At 44.6% G+C, this 13,113-nt stretch overlaps 1 protein-coding gene across 2 annotated transcripts in view; it reads right to left on the bottom strand.

Annotated features, from left to right (window-relative positions):
• DNAH7 (dynein axonemal heavy chain 7) overlaps nt 1-13,113 on the bottom strand; it is a 518,555-nt gene that overhangs the window by 90,361 nt on the left and 415,081 nt on the right. The window lies entirely within an intron of this gene.

The following is a 13,113-nucleotide window of genomic DNA, read 5'->3' as shown; positions in this document are numbered from 1 at the left end:
CAATAAGATAATGGGTTGCATCAAATAGATGCCCGTGATGAGAACATAGCCCTAGCACTTTACAAATCACTAGTCAGACCACACAAGGAGTACTGTGTACAGTTCTGGGATCCTGTGAACAAGGCAGACATAGCAGGCTGGAGAGGGTTCAGAGGCGGGCAACTAAAGTAATATCTGGAATGGGTCAACTACAATACTCTGAAAGACTATCAACATTAGTGTTATTCACTTTAAAAAAAAAAGACAACTGAGGGGAGATCTATTTACTATGTATAAATATATCAGGGGACAGTACAGAAATCTCTCCCTTCATTTATTTTTTCCCCAGGACTGTGAAGAGGGGACACCCCCTGTGTCTGGAGGAAAGAAGGTTTGTACACAAACATAGAAAAGGATTCTTTACGGTAAGAGCAGTGAGACTATGGAACTCTCTGCGGAGGAGGTGGTGATGGTGAGTACAATAAAAAAAATTCAAGAGGGGCTTGGATGAATTTCTGGAGTGCAATAATATTACAGGCTATAGCTACCAGAGAGGGGTCATTGATCCAGGGAGTTATTCTGATTGCCTGATTGGAGTCGGGAAGGAATTTTTTCCCCTTAAGTGGGTAAAATTGGCTATTACCTCCCAGTTTTTTTTTTTTGCCTTCCCCTGGATCAACTTGCAGGATAACATGCTGAACTGGATTGACAAATGTCTTTTTTTTGGCCTTATAGACTATGCTACTATATTACAGCAGTGTACTGATATGTTACGTACAAGGTATAATAGATACAGTGTATGTACAGAAATATATTATATACAGTGGTGTACAGATATGTGAGGTACGAGGTATAATATTCATCAAAATACTAAGATTTACCATTAATATTACTCGAGTCACATAAATCTTTAAAAACCTTAATTCAAACAACAGAAAGACCCTTAAAAAACTAAATCTTTATTATAGTCCTATTTGACCTAAAAATGCAGGTCAAAACATACAGGTAAATCAGTCCTGGTCAGTAAGTAGATTCCCAATTAGAAATATATACCAAAAAGTGAAAGATAATGACTAGGGATAGTGAGGTTAGGAATGCACTATACAGGATATCTTTCCCTATAGAGACCCTATTTACCCCTTAGCCCGGATAAGTCTCCTGATGGTGGAGACTCTCTGTCCTCGTACCTACCCAGGGTAACATACACCCTAATAGGTTCAAATTTCCCTTTTACTATAAAGTGACTCAACGTCACTGCTGCCAAGTAAACAAGAGAGGTCCACATTTAGGGTCTCAAATTGCCAGCATTGACGTTAAAGGGAACCTGTCACCTGGATTTGGGGTATACAGCTGAAGACATGGGTTGCTAGAAGGTCGCTAGCAAATCCGCAATACCCAGTCCCCATAGCTCTGTGTGCTTTTATTGTGTAAAAAAAAATGTATTTGATACATATGCAAATTAACCTGAGATGAGTCCTGTCTCTGAGATGAGTCAGGAACAGGACTCATCTCAGGTTAATTTGCATATGTATCAAATAGGTTTTTTTTACACAACAAAAGCACACAGAGCTAGGGGGACTGGGTATTGCGGATGTGCTAGAGGCCATCTAGCAACCCATCTCCTCAGCTCTATACACAAGATCCCGGTGACAGGTTCCCTTTAAGTCACTTTATAGTAAAATGCCACATGAGAAGGGACTATCAGCAGTGGCATATTATCTAGGTACTAGGGGTACACATTGTAATGCACACAATCACTTTTTTCTTACTTTTCTTGAGTTCAATCTTACTCACAACTTCTTTCTATTTAACACATGGTTTTACCACTAGCTCAGGGGGACCCTGTGCGCCCACATATGCCAATCTCTCCCTGGACTGGTGGGAAAACAATATTGTATTTCCAGACCACCATACTTGGTGGAACGAAAAGTTATCATTCTGGACACGGTATGGAAATAAAGATTGTTAGCTTGATGGATACCTTAAATGTCAATGAGATTGGCCTAAAGTTTACCCATGATATCCAGGATGAGTACATTACGTTTCTTGATGTGAAAGTAGGCAAACAGGGTGAGAGACTAACAACTACAATATTCAGGAAACCAACTGCCACAAATACCATTTTACATTGGGATAGTCATCAGCCCTCGGCCCTAAAAAGAAGCATTCCAACGGGTCAATATCTACGGGTTCGGAGGAATTGTTCCAGCCCGAAGAATTTCATCTAGAGGCCAAAAAGCTATATAATAGATTTGTAGATAGGGGCTACCCACAAGCAATCCTGAGGAATGCTTTCAAACAGGTATGGACGCAGGATAGAACTGATCTTCTCACTCCTAAAACATCATCGGAGGGTGAACAAGCACCCATTCGATTGATTTCAACATATGACATGGCCAATGTGGAAGTTAGAACAGTTTGGCCTATCCTTTTAATGGACATGGATTTGTCAGATGTTACTACTCATCCAAGAATTATATATCGTAAGGAGAGAAGTCTAAGAGACCGTTTGGTACACAGTAATTACACGGCCCCTGGAGGAATTGGCACGTGGCTTGATCGTAGACCGGTGGGCAAGTTTCAGTGCTGGGCATGTAAAGCTTGTGATTTCATCTCTATATAAAAAACAAATCACATGCTCCGCCACGAATCAGACCTTTCCAATCCGAGAAGGTATTAACTGTAAATGTAGAGGTGTTGTCTGCATCTGCCAACGTTCGGGTCCGAAAGACTACATTGGCAAGACAATTAGGGAACTTAGAAGGAGAGTGTGTGAACACATAAATTATGTCTATAAAAAGAATGTGACACGCGTAGCCAGCCATGTGATTGAGAGACACTCAGGCGATCCCCGTGTCCTGATATTCTCGGCTCTGGAGACTATTCCTCCATCGCAGAGAAAAGGTGATTGGGATAGGAAGATTCTCCAAAGAGAATCTGAAAAGGAATAACAGGTTTAGATCCCAGTTCACTGGTGGTCTAAATGAGAGATTGACCTTTAACTGCTTCATATGAATAGGGTGGTTAATCTCTACTCTTTCTTTTTAGCTTCAGCTTCTAATAATTGTCAGTCCTATGGTAGCTGGTGATGTGAGAAGCATCCAAAATTAATATAGTGGCACTTATCTTGCCATCTCATCTTACCTTTTATGTTCTGAATCCATTTTTATCTAAGGTGGTTTTTCAACTACACCACTACATGCATCCATCATAGCGTATTTAAAAAAAAAATTGTTGTGCAACATTGGTACGACAAAATGTCGCGTGACACATGTTGTCACGTAGCCCTAGCCTTAAAGGGGCATGGAGCTGTGGAGGTCACTGTTAAGGGGACAGGGGCCACTATTAAAGGGGCAGCTGCTGTGGAGGTCACTGTTAAAATGGCGGGCACTGTAGACATCACTGTTAAAGGGGCGGGTACTGTGGATGTCACTGTTAAGGGGGCAGGGGCCACTATTAAAGGGGAAGCTGCTGTGAAAGTCACTGTTAAGTCAGCAGGGTACTGTAATGTCACTGTTAAGGGAGCGGGGTACTGTGGAGGTCACTGCAAAGGGAACAGGGTACTGTGGCAGTCACTGTTAAAGGAACGGGTGCTGTGAAGTTCTTTGTTAAGGGGGCAGGGAACAGTGGAGGTCACAGATAAAGGGACGGTCCCCTATGGAGGTCAGTGTTAAGCAGTGGGGTGCTGTATAGGTCACAGTTAAAAGGGCGGGCCCTGGAGGAGGTCAATGTCAAGGAAGTGGGGTGCTGTGAAACTCGCTGTTAAAGGGGCGTAGTACTGTAGAGATCACACAGAAACAATAAATGAAATAGATGAAATATACCTTTGCGAAGCAGGTTTCTTCTGCTAGTATTATATATCTATGGTGGTCATGATTAAGATGTACAATCGAAACGCGTAGACCTTGCCTGTCTGGTCAGCCTATGGATTTTATAATAAAGAAATTGGATTTTATCCTGAGCCTGCTGCTGTATTTTTTCTACTGTTCTGATACTATCTGTACACACTGCATCTATTATACCTCGTACCTAACATCAATACACGGCTGCATATACAATATATCTGTACACACTGCATGTATTAACATAGACCTCCACAGTGACTGCCACAGTAACCCATTCCCTTAACAGTGACCTCCACAGTACTCCATTCCCTTAACAGTGACATCCACAGCGGCCTGCTCCCTTAACAGTAACATCCACAGTGAACGCCCCTTTAACAGTTACCTCCACAGTGCCCGTCCCTTTAACAGTGAGCTTCAGAGCATCTGCCCCTTTAATAGTGGCCCCTGCCCCTTAACAGTGACCTCCAAAGCAGCTGCCCCTTTAATAATGGCCCCTGCCCCCCTTAACAGTGACCTTCACAGCACCCTACCCCTTTAAGGCTAGGGCTACACGGGTTATTATAAAAATTGTCATGCAACATCAATGTCGCAGTGTAGTTGTGTCCTATGTGTCGTGAGACATATTGTCAAGCAACATGTCATTGTGTAGCCTTAGCCTAAAGCTAACCTGCAGCAGTGAAGAAAAATGGCTGGGTTGTTATGGAAACCTGGAGTAAAACTGTGTGTATATAGAGACTAAGCTCATTGGAGCTTCTATTGGCTGATAAGGGACATGTGGCCGTGTGTATGGTAGTTGTGATTTGAAGAGAAAGACTTGTAGGCTTGTATTGGCTAATGCAGGTCATTTTGTGGGAATATTTCAGGCACAGTACATCCTAGAGAGCTAAGACCCAGACTAAAACCTTCCCAGACACCTGATGAACACGTGTGCCAAATTTGTTGAAGATCGGTCCAGTCGTGCATAAAGAATGTCCAGAAGTCTAGACAGACAGAAACTATTTTTTATATATAAGAGAAGAGACTAGCAGAAGGATCAGGCTTCGCACAAGTATATTTCATCTATTTAATTTAATGTTTCTGCGTGTCGTTAAAAGATATTGACAGTATCCCCTATAACAGTGACCTCTACAGTACCCCACCCCCTTTAACACTGATCCCCCCACAGTGACCCGCCTCCTTAAAATGGAACCTTTACAGCAGCCCGCCCCGTTAACAGTAAGTGTCACAGCACCCCACTCCCTTGATATTGACCACCTCAGGGGCACTCCCCCTTCACAGTGACCTATACAGCACCCCGCCCCTTAACACTGACTTCCATAGGGGACCGTCCCCTTATCTGTGACCTCCAATGTTCCCTGCCCCCTTAACAGAAACCTCCACAGCACCTATCCCTTTAACAGTGACTGCCACAGTACCCTGTTCCCATAACATTGAACTTCACAGTACCATGCTCCCTTGACAGTGACCTCACGGTACCCCCCCCTTAACAGTGACCTCCGCAGTGCCCGCCCCTTTAACAGTGACCTCCACAGCGGCCTGCCCTCTTAACAGTAAAACCTGATATACCTGTGTGCCAAATAAGAGCATTAAGAGCAGACAGACAGAAACTCATATATATATATATATATATTTGAGACTAGCAGAAGGGATGGGCTTTGCACGGGTATATTTCATCTATTTCATTTTATGTTTCCGTGTGTCGTAAAAAGATATCAACAGTTTCCCCCATAACAGTGACCTCTACAGTACCTGCCCCTTTAACATATATCTCCACAAGGCCCACCTCTTTAACAGTGACCTCCACAGTGGCCACCCCTTTAACAGTGACCTCCATAGTGGCTGCCCCATTAACAGTGTCCTTCACAGTGCCACCCCTTTAACAGTGACCTCCACAGTGTCTGCCCCTTTAACATTGACCACCCCTTCAACAGTGACCTTCATAGTCACTGTCCCTTTAACAGTGACTTCCACAGTACCTGCCCCTTTAACAGTGACCTTCACAGTGCCTGCCACTTTAACATTGACCACCCCTTTAACAGTGACCTTCACAGTGCCCGCCCCTTTAACATTTACAACCCCTTTAACAGTGACCTTCATAGTGTCTGCCCCTTTAATAGTGACCTTCATAGTGGCTGCCCCTTTAATAGTGACCTCCACAGTACCCGCCCCTTTAACAGTAACTTCCACAGTGCCCATCCCTTTAACAGTGAACTCCACAGTGCCAGTCCATTTAATAGTGGCCCCTGCGCCCCATGCATGTAGCAGTGTAGTTGTGCCGTCATATGTCATATGACTGAATATTTAAGGAACTGCGAACTGCTAAAACCTGTGATCAGTTGGCAACCTGATGTAGGACCTGCGAGCTTCTATTGGCTAATAAGGAACATGTGATCGTGTAAATGGCAGTTCGGATTTAAGTGAAAGGCTTGCTGGCTTTTTTGGGCTAATGCAGGAAATTCTTTGGGAATATCTCAGGAACGGTAAGTCCTAGTAAGCTGAGACTCGGTCTAAAACCTTCCCGGAGACCTGATGTACCTATGTGCCACATTTGGCGAAGATCGGTCCAGTCCTTTGGTCACGCATAAAGAACATCCAGACAAACAGACATCTAGACAGACACACAAACAGAAATTATTTTTTATATATACGAGATAAGAGACTAGCAGAAGGACCCGGCTTTGCACTGGTATATTTGATTTAATGTTTCTGTGTGTCGTAAAAATATATTGACAGTATTCCCCATAACAGCGACCTCTACAGTACCCCGCCTCCTTAAAATGGGACCTCCACAGCAGCCTATCCCCTTAACTTTGACCTGCACAGCAGTCCGCTCCTTTAACAGTGCGTTTCACAGCACCCCACTCCCTTGACATTGAGCTCCTCCGGTGCCAGCCCCCTTAACAGTGACCTATACATCACCCCGCCCCTTAACACTGACCTCCATAGCGGATCATCCCCTTATCTGTGTCCTCCACTGTTTTCTCCCCCCTTAAGAGAGACCTCCACAGCACCCGTCCCTTTAACAGTGACTGCAACAGTACCCCGTTCACTTAACAGTGACTGCAACAGTACGCCATTCCCTTAACAGTGACCTCACAGTACCCTGCTGACTTAACAGTGATCTCCACAGCAGCTGCCCCTTTAATAGTGACCTCCACAGTGCCCGTCCCTTTAACAGTGCCCTCCACAGCGGCCTGCCCCATTAACAGTATCATAACCACAGTGAACGCCCCTTTAACAGTGACCTCCACAGTGCCCGCCCCTTTGACAGTGAGCGCCACAGCAGCTGCCCTTTTAATAGTGGCCCCTGCCCCTTAACAGTGACCTCAACAGCAGCTGCCCCTTTAATAGTGGCCCCTGCCCCTTTAACAGTGAACTCCACAGCGCCCTGCCCCTTTAAGTCTAGGGCTACACGACAACATGTGTCGCACAGCAATTTTTATAATGATAGGCTATGGTGTCGCACTGCAACATGCTGTGACTGTGACACCACACTCACAAAAAATCCATCCAAGATTGATTTTTCTGACTGTCGCATTACAGTCGCAGCATGTTGCAGTGCAACACCAAAGACTATTATATGAGATCTTTGGGTCCAACCACCGTGTCTTTGTGCGACTCAGAAAAGGTGAACAGATGGACTCTACATGCCTGGTTCCCACCGTGAAGCATGGAGGTGTGATGGTGTGGGGGTGCTTTGCTGGTGACACTGTTGGGGATTTATTCAAAATTTAAGGCATACTGAACCAGCATGGCTACCACAGCATCTTGCAGCGGCATGCTATTCCATGCGGTTTGCGTTTAGTTGGACCATCATTTATTTTTCAACAGGACAATGACCCCAAACACACCTCCAGGCTGTGTAAGGGCTATTTGACCATGAAGGAGAGTGATGGGGTGCTGCGCCAGATGACCTGGCCTCCACAGTCACCGGACCTGAACCCAATCGAGATGGTTTGGGGTGAGCTGGACCGCAGAGTGAAGGCAAAAGGGCCAAAAAGTGCTAAGCATCTCTGGGAACTCCTTCAAGACTGTTGGAAGACCATTTCAGGTGACTACCTCTTGAAGCTCATCAAGAGAATGGCAAGAGTGTGCAAAGCAGTAATCAAAGCAAAAGGTGGCTACTTTGAAGAACCTCAAATATGACATATTTTCAGTTGTTTCACACTTTTTTGTTATGTATATAATTCCACATGTGTTAATTCATAGTTTTGATGCCTTCAATGTGAATCTACAATTTTTATAGTCAAGAAAATAAAGAAAACTCTTTGAATGAGAAGGTGTGTCCAAACTTTTGGTCTGTACTGTATGTATGACCAGGTTGGTAATTAATTTGCCAGTCTTGATGAAGTCACAGGCAGTGCATTTGCCACAATTAAAGGTACCTGTGAGGCCATTACTGAGCCAAGTGGATGGTTGAGGCATTTGAAAAAGGCTATGTACCAACCTATCTTTGAGGTTACGACACTAGCGATAGGTAATGGCTGGGTTAGCAGTAACCAGGTGTCCCATATCTGGGTCTGTTTGTGATATTATGCATCTGGACAGTAGCTCTCTGACCTGTCTGTGGGCAGCATCAAAAGTAGCAATGATACGGATCTGCTCTTTATCCTCCTCTCTAATCCTAGGGTTAAGTAAAGTTTTGCGATTGCAGGCCATAGAATATTGGTATGCATTTTTCAGTACTTTTTGGTAGTAACCACATCACAAAAATCTGCTGCTCTTCGAAAGTCAGAGTGGAACAATTACGCCATACCCTCATTTACTGTCCCTCAGGGATACCTCTTTAGAAGGGTTCAGGGGTACAGCTATCCCAATGTAGCAAACTGCTGGTAGCAGTCTGTTTCCAAAATAGGTGACTACATATTCTGCCATCGCTACTTTTGGTGATGGTCAGGTCCAAGAAGGTGATCTTGGTCATATTGACTTCAGATGTAAAATATGAGCCCTCGGTGTTGACGTTAAAGGCAGCCACAAAGCGCTCAACTTTGTGAGCAAATCCTTTCCAAAACAACAGCACGTCATTGATGTACCTTAGCTACAATGTTATATGGGGCATCCATGCTTAAAATCATCAATTCCACTATATTAAGGCTTGCCCACCATCCTTAAAGGGATTCTGCAGTTTGTTTAAACTGATGATCTATCCTCTGGATAGACCATCAGCACCTGATTGGCGGGGGTCCGACGCCCAGGACCCCTGTTGATCAGCTGTTTGAGAAGGCAGCGGTGCCGCAGCCTTCTCACTGTTTACTGCAGGCCCAGTGAGGTCACGACTAGTATCACTGGCCTGGGCGGGGCTAAGCTCTGTTCACTTAAATGGAGCTTAGCCGCGCCCAGGCCAGTGATACTATTTGTGACGTCACTGGGCCTGCAGTAAACAGTGAGAAGGCCGCAGCACTCCAGGAGTGCCGCTGCCTTCTCAAATAGCAGATCGGCGGGGGTTCCGGGTGTCGGACCCCAGCCGATCAGATGATGATCTATCCAGAGGATCTTGACATAGGGACCACTTAATATGGTGGATTTGGTGATATCTGGCTTTCACTGTGTTGAAAACCCATAATTGGGGCTCCACAGTTTTTTTGCATATTACAGTTTCCCAGGGAACTTTGCACTGGATTGCTGCGTTGAGACTCATAGGGTCCATTCACACGTCCGCAATTCTGATCCGCATTTTGCGGAACAGAATTGCGGACCCATTCATTTCTATGGGGTCTCACGACGTGCTGCCCGGATCTGGAAATGCGGACCCACACTTCCGGGTCCGCATTTCCGTTCCCGAAAAAAATAGAACATGTCCTATTCTTGTCCGCAATTGTGGAAAAGACTAGGCATAATCTATTATAGTGGCGGCGATGTGCGGTCCGCAAAATGCAGAACACACATTGCCAGTGTCCGTGTTTTTCGGATCCGCAAAACACACACGGATATGTGAATGGACCCTTAAATTAGGCTCTGCAGTATTTTTTGCAGCTGATCTCCCCAAGATCAGCTACTGCTTTGTTTGAGTAGTCTCCTAGGCATTTCTCCCAGTTAGCCAAAATCCTACTCCACAATGATGAGGGGAAACACCCTGAAAATGGCCATTTGGCTAAGGGTTCTTCTCTTGTCACATTCTTGAGGCTTGTAGTAGAGCTGGATCTTGACATAGGGACCACTTAATATGGTTGATTTGTTCATCTAAAATGGGGACACCCCTTTGCTTGGTTTTCCTATGTTGAAGATATGCTGTGGTGGGATAACTGGCTTTCACTGTGTCGAAGACCCATAAACAGCAAACCGCAGGTAGCATAGGTAATGCACTGTAGCATGCTGGGGTCTGGTGTTTTGTAGGGGACTCTGGCTAAGGAATCTAGCAGAAGGTCCCTGACTATACAGTGGGATGCGAAAGTTTGGGAAACCTTGTTAATCGTTATGATTTTTCTGTATAAATCGTTGGTTGTTATGATAATAAATGTCAGTCAATATATCATATAGGAGACACACTCAGTTATATTTGAGAAGTGAAATGAAGTTTATTGGATTTACAGAAAGTGTGCTAGAATGTTTAAACAAAATTTTGCAGAAATTACAGCCTCTAAACGCTTCCTGTAGGTTCCAATGAGAGTCTGGATTCTGGTTGAAGGTATTTTGGACCATTCCTCTTTACAAAACATCTTTAGTTCATTCAGGTTTGATGGCTTCCGAGCATGGACAGCTCTCTTGAAATCACACCACAGATTTTCAATTCTATTCAGGTCTGGGGACTGAGATGGCCATTCCAGAACGTTGTACTTGTTCCTCTGCATAAATGCCTTAGTGGATTTTGAGCAGTGTTTAGGTTGTCGTTGTCTTGTTGAAAGATCCAGCCTTGGTGCAGCTTCAGCTTTGTCACGGGTTCCTGGACATTGGTCTCCAGAATCTGCTGATACTGAGTGGAATCCATGCGTCCCTCAATTTTGACAAGATTCCCAGTCCCTGCACTGGCCACACAGCCCCACAGCATGATGGAACCACCACCATATTTTACTGTAGGTAGCAGGTGTTTTTCTTGAAATGATGTGTTATTTTTCCTCCATGCATAACGCCCCTTGTTATGGCCAAATAACTAAATTTTAGTTTCATCAGTCCACAGCACCTTATTCCAAAATGAAGCTGGCTTGTCCAAATGTGCTTTATCCCACCTCAAGCAGCACTTTTTGTGCTGTGGGCGGAGAAAAGGCTTCCTCTGCATCACTCTCTCATACAGCATCTCCTTGTGTAAAGTGCGCCGAGTGGTTGAACGATGCACAGTGACTCCATCTGCAGCAAGATGATGTTGTAGGTCTTTGGTGCTGGTCTGTGGGTTGACTCTGACTGTTCTCACCATTCGTCGCTTCTGTCTATCCGAGATTTTCTTGGTCTGCCACTTCGAGCCTTAAAGAGGACCTTTCACTAGAATAAAAAATCTAAACTAAGCATACAGACATGGAGAGCGGCACCCAGGGATCTCCCTGCACTTACTATTATCCCTGGATGAAGCTCCGTTCTCCCGGTATAGGCTCTGGTATCTTCATATTTTCGGCTCAACTGGGTCAAGCCTGCCGGCGTCTCCTTCTCCCAGACTGGAGCGCTGGCCAATCGCAGCGCTCAGCTCATAGCCTGAGAGGTTTTTGTTTTTCTCTCAGGCTATGAGCTGAGCACTGCGATTGGCCAGCGCTCCAGCCTGGGAGAAGGAGACGCCGGCAGGCTCCACCCAGTTGAGGCGAACATATGAAGATATAACAGGAGAACAGAGCGGCGCCCAGGGATAATAGTAAGTGCAGGGAGATCCCTGGGTGCCGCTCTCCATGTCTGTATGCTTAGTTTACATTTTTTTTAAGGTCCTCTTTAACTTGAACTGAGCCTGTGGTCTTCCATTTCCTCAATATGTTCCTAACTGTGGAAACAGACAGCTGAAATCTCTGAGACAGCTTTCTGTATCCTTCCCCTAAACCATGATGGTGAACAATCTTTGTCTTCAGGTCATTTGAGAGTTGTTTTGAGACCCCCATGTTGCTACTCTTCAGAGAAAATTAAAAGAGGAGGGAAACTTACAATTGACCCCCTTAAATACTCTTTCTCATAATTGGATTCACCTGTGTATGTAGGTCAGGGGTCACTGAGCTTACCAAGCAAATTTGAGTTCCAATAATTAAATTTGAGTTCCAATAATTAGTTCTAAAGGTTTTGGAATCAATAAAATGAAAACAGTGCCCAAATTTATGCACCTGCCTAATTGTGTTTAAACAATTATAGCACACTTTCTGTAAATCCAATAAACTTAATTTCACTTCTCGAATATCACTGTGTGTGTCTCCTATATGATATATTTAACTGACATTTTTTATCGTAACAACCAACGATTTATACAGGAAAATCATGACGATTAACAAGGTTGCCCAAACTTTCGCATCCCACTGTATATGTTGTTCACATATCCCTCACCAATGATCCACTTCTGAATCTAGTGGTGGGACTGGCTGCAATTACAGTCACTTAGGTGTTAGAATGAGCCTCTACAAAGTTTACCTTGGCTGTATTGCACAAAAACTAAGGGTGGATCTGTTTTATCGCAGTCATACCTTCACCTTCAGACAGGGTAACTGGATTGTGCAACCACTCGTGTCTTTCATCAACACAGTTAAAGACAATTTGCCAAACTATCTCCCCTGCATACTGCCTTTAGGGATTCTGTTCCATACTCCCTTGATTTGTCTTTTCTATTATTAACCCCTTAGTGACCACCCATACACCTTTTTAAGGCGATCTTTAAGGTGCATTAGGCTGGGCTGCCACCATTTCAGAGTGGGCCAGTCTAAGCGCTGCATGGGTTGCCCCGGGCAGCAGAGAGCGGGGGCTCGGCTCTCACATGAGGGCCACGCTCATGCTCTAACAGTCTAGACCAGGCTGTTTAACCCCTTACATGCTGTGGGCAATGATGCCTGCCTGTAAGCGGTGATAGAGGGCGTGGACTCCCATCGGCACCACGCAAGTGAGATTGCGGGGTGCTGATGTGTGTATAGGCCTTTAGATGCTGTGATCAAGTGTGATAATGGCATCTAAAAGCTCAAAAAGCGCATGCTTCTGGGCTTGTTACTGGCATCCTCTGCCGGTAAAAAAGAAAAAAGGGTCAAAATTGCTGATTCATGCTTCTCTAACAATTAATTTTTTTATAAAATGTGGTGAAAAAGTCAAAACACAAAAAATTAGCCCCCACACAGCTCAGTAGATATAACTATAAAAAAGTTATGGGGGTCAAAATATGGTGATGTAAAAACAAACAAACAAC

The sequence above is a fragment of the Bufo gargarizans genome, chromosome 8 (assembly GCF_014858855.1).
Source record: "Bufo gargarizans isolate SCDJY-AF-19 chromosome 8, ASM1485885v1, whole genome shotgun sequence".
In the NCBI taxonomy this organism is placed as follows: domain Eukaryota; kingdom Metazoa; phylum Chordata; class Amphibia; order Anura; family Bufonidae; genus Bufo; species Bufo gargarizans.
The sequence above is the reverse complement of the archived record's forward strand: the minus strand, read 5'-3'. Positions and strand labels throughout refer to the sequence as shown.